Here is a 9,780-nt window from a genome sequence, read left to right as displayed (position 1 = left end):
CAATTTATGAGTTAAAATAGTTTTCTCAGTGTAAATTAATATTGTAATATATATCATTATTGTAGCATATGGGGAAAATGTGATAATATTTTTGGCCACATCGCCCAGCCCTACGCTATAGAGTTCATACACTCACATATATTGTTTTCCTTTTGAAAATCTCCCAAATGGGATTCAGCATGATGGCAGGAAACAAGGAACATGGCGAAATGCTCTGCATTTCCTTTCAAACTAAAGTCTTTGTAGTCAGTAAAGATGGTAAGTATGGTGCGTTTAAGCGCCCCGAGAGTGGGTTTATAACCCAGCTGAGGGGTGATGAGGGAGGGTCATAACACAAAGAAGTAGTAATGTATGAAGATTCGGCGGTAGAGGCCATTCTTCATTGACGTGTGTTCAGATGGGGCACACCTGCTCACATCAACCTAAATTATCGGCTTTGCTCTGTAGACTCATGCTAATTACACCCTGGTGATACATCGATGTGGATTGATTCAGCTTTGCTCCATAGAGCACAAAAGGCCCTTTTAATCATTTCCCCATCTACCCCAAACGGACGGCCGCAGTCATCAACAAGGCCACAGGAATGAGGTACAGCGGTCCCAGAGTAATTACATGGAGGCTCCAGGACTGATTAGACATGTCCCAACAGCACTTACTGTGTTTTCAGTCTCTAGCACTGCCGTCATGGTTTAGGGTTTGTTATGAAAAGCTTTCATGGTCACAGATTTGAAACTGACCTTTAAGAAGAGCAACTCGAACGAGTGTAATTTTTCTTCTGACTATGATAAGAAATATTTGCAATTACATAAGCCTATAAGACAGAACACAATTTTGTTATTCAGATGGATTATAGATAGACATTCAGACACTTTATTGAACTTTTAATTTGTCTCTGGCATCTCAAATAAATTTGAGAACAGACAAAGAGACTGCAAATAATTACAAAAGAAAAGAAAAATCAAACATCACATTTGATTTATGTTTAATTTTAAAAATAAAATATGAAACAAATAAAATTATATAAAAATAAAATAAAAAAACATCACATTTTAACACATTTTAATGTAATTAATCTAATTGACAAGATTATTATTGTTATTTTACATTTTATACATTTTAAAAAGCATTAATTGAAGAATACTTTATAAGTACAAAAGAGAACGAAAAGTTGCCTTAAAACAAGGCTTGTAAAAAAGCTTCATGCCACTCATTTTGGCATTTTCTCTTAGTAGAAAAAGAAAAAAAAAATCAGAAATTGCTTGATACTTTGTAATTGTAAACTGTAAAATTGAAGAGTAACACATTAGCTTTAACATGAAATTTAATAAGTTCAAGTTTTGCACAAATTCTGCTCTGTGAGGTGCAGAACTGCAGTGCACTTCAGCCTCCCTTTTATCATTAGCAGTGAAAGGTGCTCTCTTCAAAAAGAATTAACTCAGAGAACTTCCATAATGGCATTTCACTGAAGTCATCATCATTGCTTTCATGATTTACCTTTCCTTAATAATTACAGTGTTGCAGGCAGTAAAATCAGGCCTCATAACTTTAGGTTCTGCATCATAAAACAAAGTTAATCTTGCCGCACAGGCCCATTATTGGGCATCAAAGCTCACGGCGAGGCATTGCCGGCTGATAATTGTATTTGTTGCATGGACTCGGTAAAGGCCGCCGAGCTGTAAGGTGCGAGAAACAGATGCCTGCTCCAGTGTGCTGAGATGCAGCGGAATTAGTTTTCTCCCCCGTGGCCATGATTTGTCAGCTTCTGTGTGGTTTTTAAATAAGGAGTGTGAAAGTGAAACATCTTAGTCTGGCGAGTGTGTGGTCATTGGAGTGCAGGGTGGAAAAATGTGCTGCTCAAACTCTTTAGGGGCCTGTACGCTTTTTCAAGGGCTTCCCTGGAGTTTTTGTTGATTGTACAGCTCTCTACAGCACACAACATCTTTGTGTCCATCCGTTTCACTTGTCTCAATAATTTCTGTAATTTCTACTCAATTTTCTGCATCAATAATTAAATTCAAAGCGGTTGAGAAGGTGCAATAAACTTATTACTGCAGGTTGTTACCACTTCTCACCTATTAATTTGAGGCGGAAGTTAAACGTTTAGCGAGCTCAAAATATATACAATGTGCATTAAAGGAACAGTTCACCCATAATGTAAATTTTCTGGTAATGTATTCACCCTCAGGCAATCCAAGATAGTTTATCTTTTTAATACGAACAGATCTGGAGAAATGGATCCTCTGCAGTGAATGGGTGCCGTCAGAATGAGAGTCCAAACAGCTGATCAAAACATCACAATAATCCACAAATAATACACACCACGCCAGTGCATCAGTTAATATCTTGTGAAGTGAAAAGCTTCATTTTTCTAATAAACAAATCCATCAAGACATTTATTTATTTATTCTCATTTTAAACTGTTGCTACTGGCCAAAATACTAGTCATTTTCAATATTAACATTTCCACCAGTGAAAATATCCATCCCTTCTAACATCCGTCTCTAACATCAAAATCCATCAACATATTTGTTTAGAACTGATTGAGACCTGCTTTGGCTTGTAAAAAGTGCTTGATCTGTGCATATTTCTCCTGATTCGAATGATATGGTCTTTGTTTGATTGGAAGCAAAAGTGAAAAACATCTTGATGGATTTGTTTCTTACAAACATGCAGCTTTTCATTTCACAAGATGTTAACTGATGGACTGTAGTGACACCCATTCACTGCAGAGGATCTGTTGGTGAGTAAGTGATATAATGCTACATTTCTCCAAATCTTTTCTAACAAAGAAACAAACTCATCTACATCTTGGATGGCTTGAGAGTGAGTGCATTTTCAGCAAATGTAATTCCTTTTTACCAATTGGTTAACATTGCCAAAATTACAATCCTTATTTGCAAAGATTGAAAAACTGGTTCAAATTGTATTCCTGTTAACACATTTCTTCCTGAAGCTGTGGTCAGAGTACCCACGGACAGCTGCGGTTTTCTGCAGGGACCTGATTAGGACCAAGTCTCTGCTCCTGTGGCATCATGGGACTGCTGTGAAAATGACTAGTGCAACATTATTTCCCAACTTTTCAGTTCAGTAACAGTCCCTCAGTAAGAAAACAAGCCCATCCAAACCTTAAGACCTTCGTTAAGGCCAGCTAATGGGCTTGCTTCTTAAACGCGCTTTCTTTGTTGTTGTACAGTATGTGCTTTATTTTTAAAGTTGAATGAGACCAACAGAAATTCCAGTGATGCAACTCCAGATCAACATTCTCCCCATCTCTGTTTCTCAGTGTTACATTGGTACCTTTAGTTATTGGGTCAGTACACAAAAGCACAATGGCCTAACATTTAACTGAACTGACATGAATCCAGTTCTCAAGAATGTATTTTTCAGGATCTATCTATCTATCTATCCATCTATCTATCTATCTATCTATCTATCTATCTATCTATCTATCTATCTATCTATCTATCTATCTATCTATCTATCTATCTATCTCTTTTCTGGTATACTTTCTACTCTTGTCACATAGCATTAACAGCAGGGCTGCTCTCCAATTATTAACCTTCGTTTGGCCTGTTATTTCCTGCAAGCATCCCATCATGCCTTCCTGCAGAGAGCCATGGAACCTCCTGTTGGGTGAAAGTGTGTGACCATCATCTGTCACACAATATTTTTAACAGCAAGCTCTGACCCATATCCTCTCTTTCACATTTCAGTCTGATACTGCTGATGTCTTGACAGTTTTTTGAATTAATTTTTTTTTTTTTCAGTAGATGAAATGTGAAATATCATTTGGCTTCGATATGTCACAACTCATAATAGGTGAGATGTCAGAATAACAGTGCCAGATGTAAATTGTGAGTTCGACTGGAAGTGACATCTATTAAGCTGGACTGCAAATGTGGTCAGGAACAGATTCAAAAGCTGCTGTGGTGCAAACTAGATTTTTATATTTCCTGAGTGGTGTTTGCCAGTTCAACACTCACCACCACAATGCTATGTGTTGTGTGTCCAAACATTGCCTCAATCAATAGCATGATCGGAAGACAGACAAGAATTTGGGAAACCTACTGGAAAAATAACCATTAAACTGCATTACTAAAATTTCTAATTTAATACCATAAATCTTCATGTGTTTACATAGGGAAAAAGTGTAGGTTTAAAACATTGAATAAAACATGAGGTATTAAAAAAAATATTTCAAGTATTAAAACTGAAATAATCCTGTAAAATGGAAGTAAAGCAGCGCCGCCATTACTGCGTGCCTTGCTGCTAAGGAAGTAGCGTTAGTCCCGTAGGCGGCTGTAGCAGATGTTAGCTGTACGAAAAGTTATTTTTATTTAGTATTTTTAATACGTATGCTGTCCAGTGATGCCGAGAAGAGTGTGTTGTGTGGTTGGCTGTTTTAACAACAGCACAAAACTACAGGCATGGAATAAACCCGTTTGTGAAATCCACGAACCTTTGTTGCACATTGACTGCCCATGTTCACGGCCATACGGACTACACAGAGTTCTTTACTATTAGCTAGAGATGATCAGTTCAGGTGCCGCTAGGGATCTGTCGCGTCACGTTTACAAGCACCAAAACGGTATTCATTGTTTGAAAATTTCATAATAAAATTGACAGAGTCTGAGAGCTGAGATTGTCGGTCTCCGTGTCCTCTTTGCTTCGCGATTTTTCTGTGCATGAGAAAATGTGTGGTGTGAGAGCGTGTGAAAAGTAGCGTCAACTCCGTGTGTCTCACATTTTATTGCATTTGTATTAGTTGTTTGAAGAGTAAAAAAAAAAAATCTGTGGATCTTAACGCAATTACAATCGGCAAGTCGGTCGGACAAAAAAAAGGAAAAAAATAATTAATTGGGTCAGTCCTAAATCGACAGGGTCGGTCAGTTATGGCAAACAAGAATATTTTTAAGGATGGCCTAATAGTTATTTGAAACTTGTGAAGCTTGTGAACATATTAACAACACAGCTAGTAATAACAGCGTTAGGTTTTATTGTTGTCATCAATTAATACACTTCTTAATTACAATACATTACATATTTTTACATTATTACATTATGTTGTCAATAAATTACCTTTATCAGTGTTTTGGCCACTGCCTGACATCATCTACCCAATTTTCCCTTTTACTAGACATTTTCTTTAATGAGCAGGATCCGCTTTCATTGAAATGTCATTAGAGGGCACCGGCAAGTGTCACACCGTCACACCTCGCAGGCACGCAGTAATGGCGGCAGGCAAGATGGCGGCGCCCATAGAGTTTGCGGCGGATTTGTGTATACTTCTTCTTCTTCAAAAAAAAAAAAAATTAAAAAAAAATTCGTTTCTTCTTCTTCTACTTCTTATTTTTCTTCAAAAAAAATAAATAAATAAACATAAATAAATATTAGCATCACTCCCTGGACATTTGAATTCTGAACCGGTGCAATACGTCCGTGAAGCAATGAAATAAAAACGCTGCAATATGTGCCTTGTACCATTGCAATAAATATGTGGCCATGGTCACATATTGAACCACGTGTTTTAGCACCACTCACTGAACATTTCACTTTGAGACTGCTGCGAAACCTGCAGTAAGGTACATAATATTGGTTTTTGCAGAAAGGTCACCACGAGCACGAATTTCCAACGAGCTTTAGGATTTACAATTTTCACTAATGTATATTGCTAGTAAATTTTTACTAAAAAACAAAAAAAAAACAAACAAACAAAAGTGACGTGACAAACAGCCAAGTATGGAAACCCATACTCAGAATTCGTGCTCTGCATTTAACCCATCCAAAGTACACACACACAGCAGTGAACACATACCACACCGTGAACACACACCCGGAGCAGTGGGCAGCCATTTATGCTGCGGTTCCCCTGCGATTATGAGTCATCCAAAAATATGTTTAATGATATTCGGGGTCGCGGGTCGGTCGGCGTTGTTTGAAAATAAAGATGCCGATTAAACCTTCATAATTTATATAGTACTAGACACAATTTTGAAATATATAGGCCTACACTTTATTGGCTGAATAACTGGCCCGAAGATGACGCATGAGCTCAGTCTCGTGATGAGAAGTTCGGTTCTTTTTTCCGCGAACCGGTTCTTTCGGACAGTTCGATAAACCGGATGAAAAAAAAAAACATAAAACCGGTTCTTTTACGCTCAACGTAACGACGTCATTGGCGATGACGTAATGGCGTCAAGTCTATCAAACATTTAAATATATAAAGTCAGTAATCATAACTTTAGTCAGTTAAAAACCTCAAAATCATGAAAAGTTTACAATTAAGTTTTGCAACAATGCACCCAAATACAGTAACAGCAATAATGTACATACAAGGATTTAAAGACTTGAAGATTTAAAGTAAACAAATTAGGTGTCATCAGCGCAGAAACCATGATCCACTTACTATACATAATCCATTGCGATTTATTTGTTATTAAATAAACTTACGTTTCGCCAGATTGCCCTTCATTCAAGCCCTCGGTTTCCCCGCGCTCATAACATTAGCACAGAATCAGTTCAGAATCAATCACCAAAAGAACCAGTTCGGTTCAGACGCGCTGTGTGTCAGTGAGCTTCACGCTGAATCACGCATGCGTAGTATCATCAGCTCCTCGGTTCTCAAATCGGACGCGTCCGACAGAAACGGTTCTCGGTTCAGTGTACTGGTGATCCAAAAACCGATGCAACCGGTTCTTGACTCGTGAACGAGAACCGCTCTAACCGGCGTGCTGCAGTTCAGTATCATCAGCTGTTGCGCTTCTTGTCCGGTGAGTGACTACATTCCGCCCATTTAAAAATAATAAATGCGCGTCCTTGAAAGCGCGCCGTTTTCTAACGTAGCCTATTTACTTTAACTTCTTAGGTAATAATATCAATGATGTTTCAGATGCCATCAGATGCGAAATTACAAAACATATACATATATTTAATTGTTTTTTCAAAATGATCGCTAGGGACAGTTTGGCTAGTAAATTATACGCTCCTGCGCTACGATGAGCATTTACCACTTTAAAAAAAATGCGGGTCAGGTACAATATTTTATTTTTTTGCGGTCAAAGTTGCGGGCGGGTTAGTTGAAAACATCGGTCGGGTGCGGGTTGTTTATACATTGACCCGCGCATCACTGGCGCCCGGGGAGCAGTTGGGGGTTCGATGCCTTGCTCAAGGGTACCGTCAGTCGTGGTATTGCCGGCCCGAGACTCGAACCCACAACATTAGGGTTAGGACTCAAACTCAACATTTAACAAATGGAATTAAACATAACAAATTTTTTTTTAAGGCTGAAGTCATTTTGGTAACACTTTACAATAAGGTTCCATTACTTAATGCATAGCATGTACTTACTAACATTTTTTTTTACCTTTTTTACTTATTTATCCTTGTTAGCGTCAGTTACTAAAAATACTATTGCTCATCGCTAGTTCGTGTTAGCTCAGGTCCATAAAATAATAACAGATACAGCTGTTGATTTTATTAATGTATTAATAAATGCTAAGATTTAAATTTAAGATTGCTTTAATGCTTTAAAAAAATATTTCTTAACCTTAACCTTATTGTAAAGTGTTACCATATTTTTTTGTAAAATATACACCAATAATTGATAGATTTATTTAAATATACTAAAGCATACCACCTTATAAATTTACAATTGTGTAACTATTAAAAATGTATTTCTTTTTTTTTTATGAATAAATAAAAACTGCCTCACACTGCCTTCCTATAGTTCTGTGTGAAAGTTGTTCCAATATCTCCAAGCATGACATATCATGCGCATGCTTCAAGGTTCAGTTCTTATCACTAATGCATCATCTGTCCTTGAACTGATCCATCCGTTACTGCAGAAAAGTGCTAGCGTTTGTAGAAAGAAGTGACCTCTCTGCTTAGTGGCAAACCCTGGCTCTTCCTCTCCTGACTGCGTCGCAGCATTAAGCCTGTCATTAATTCTTATTAACTGCTAACTGAAAGGCCCATTAGATATGCAAGGAATTATCATATTCCTCGGTGCGTTTGCCTGCTTATCTCCAAAATCAAGGAAGGGCTGGAAAACATGGATAAACGGTCAACACATTTCCCTATTCAAAGTGTTAAAAAACTAATTTGTGACTGTTACTACAGAGAAAGGAAGCGTGATTTATAATGGCCTGTACATTTCATGCTTCCCTGAAGTTTTTTAAAGCAGTGCAACAGATTCTAAGAGAGAAGCCTCTTTATTCCAACTTACATTTAGGTAATAGCTGTTAAAAGCAATTACAGATGTCATGAGTCTTAATTAAAAAGCAGTTTGTGTGAATTGCATCGTTAGCTGCACTTCTCAGGAACAAAGTGCTTGTTTCAGGACACAGCAAAGCAGATGAACATGCTGTCCAGCACGTGAGACAAAACCCAGAGATGTATCAGGATTTGGCAAATTTCACATTCAAGAGTTGAAATTTGAATTGCATTCCACAAGATCTGAATTGAAATTGAATTTGGATCACACAAATTAGAAATATACTGTACTGAACTGAGTCAGAGATTAAGTATTATTAGTTAATAGACAATTCAACTGTTAATTTTTGACTAATTTTGTCAATTAAACTGGAGTGCAAACAGATTAAAACATTGTGTGTAAACAGAATTGCAAAACTAGATTTTTATTTTCTGAGTGGTGTTTTGCCAATACAAACTCCAACCTTTACTATGCAATGTGTTGTGTGTCCCAACATTGGCTCAATCAATAGCTTTTTTCTTATTTGACATGTTTTCCCAAAACTATCAAACATATAGCCATAAATAATAATAAATAATAATAATTTAGAAATATTTAATATGTTGGTTAAATATTGACATTTGGATTATCATGGGAAATCAGAAATTTAATATTATCTGCACCAATAAAATAAATAAATAAACAAATACATAAAATAAAATTACAGTTGTTCAGTTGTCAGTTACTAACTACGCTGTACTTTTCACTTGCTAGTAGAGCAAGTAAGTCACAAACAAATGCAAAGAAATGGCAAGTAGCATTAAAAATTTTGAAGTAGAAAGACTGAAAGGGCATTTTTCTTGAGAAAAAATATTCTAATAATCTTTGTTTTATTTGCAAAGTCAAAAAAAAAAAAAAAAAAAAAAAAAAAAAAAACCTTTGAGCATGTTAAAATATATATATATAATTCGAATGTTTAAGGCTTCCAGCGGACATGTAATAATAAATGTTAATTATTTAAAAATAAAATTAACAAAATAAAAAACGTTAACCAAGAAAATACTATTTTACTCTTTAGACTTCAAAAATTGATGTTCAGTGCATTACTTGCCATTTCTTTGTAATTAATTGTGATGCCTACTAGCAATTTCTGAGTGATTATTCTTTCTACACCAATTATTTTTCAGTGAATCAGTGACAAACTTGTTAAAATGAAGTAACCAACATGCACAGCACTTCCAATATCTCATGACATGCACCTTCTTTCTGTACCACACACAAACAAATCTTTTTAACTGAGAAAAGTGCTGCTTGCCTGTTATTTTTGGCTTAAGTTTGAGCCTATAACACGCATCTCTAAAATCAGAACAGCAACAAGTGCAATTCTGCCCTCAATCAAATTCAGAAGTTGAACTGAAAGTGAAAAGCCTTCACAATTCAACCCTGACACTGATGCACAATGTCCTTTATGTGTCACAAACATCTTCAAAATCCACTCCCCACAATCTCTTAATTACATCACTTCCAATTACAGGCTTAAAAAGATGCAATCTGTATGAATAAATGAGGTTATTTACTGCTCACACAAT

This window comes from Cyprinus carpio, chromosome B23, assembly GCF_018340385.1.
Source record: "Cyprinus carpio isolate SPL01 chromosome B23, ASM1834038v1, whole genome shotgun sequence".
NCBI lineage: Eukaryota > Metazoa > Chordata > Actinopteri > Cypriniformes > Cyprinidae > Cyprinus > Cyprinus carpio.
This window is presented reverse-complemented; position numbering follows the sequence as displayed.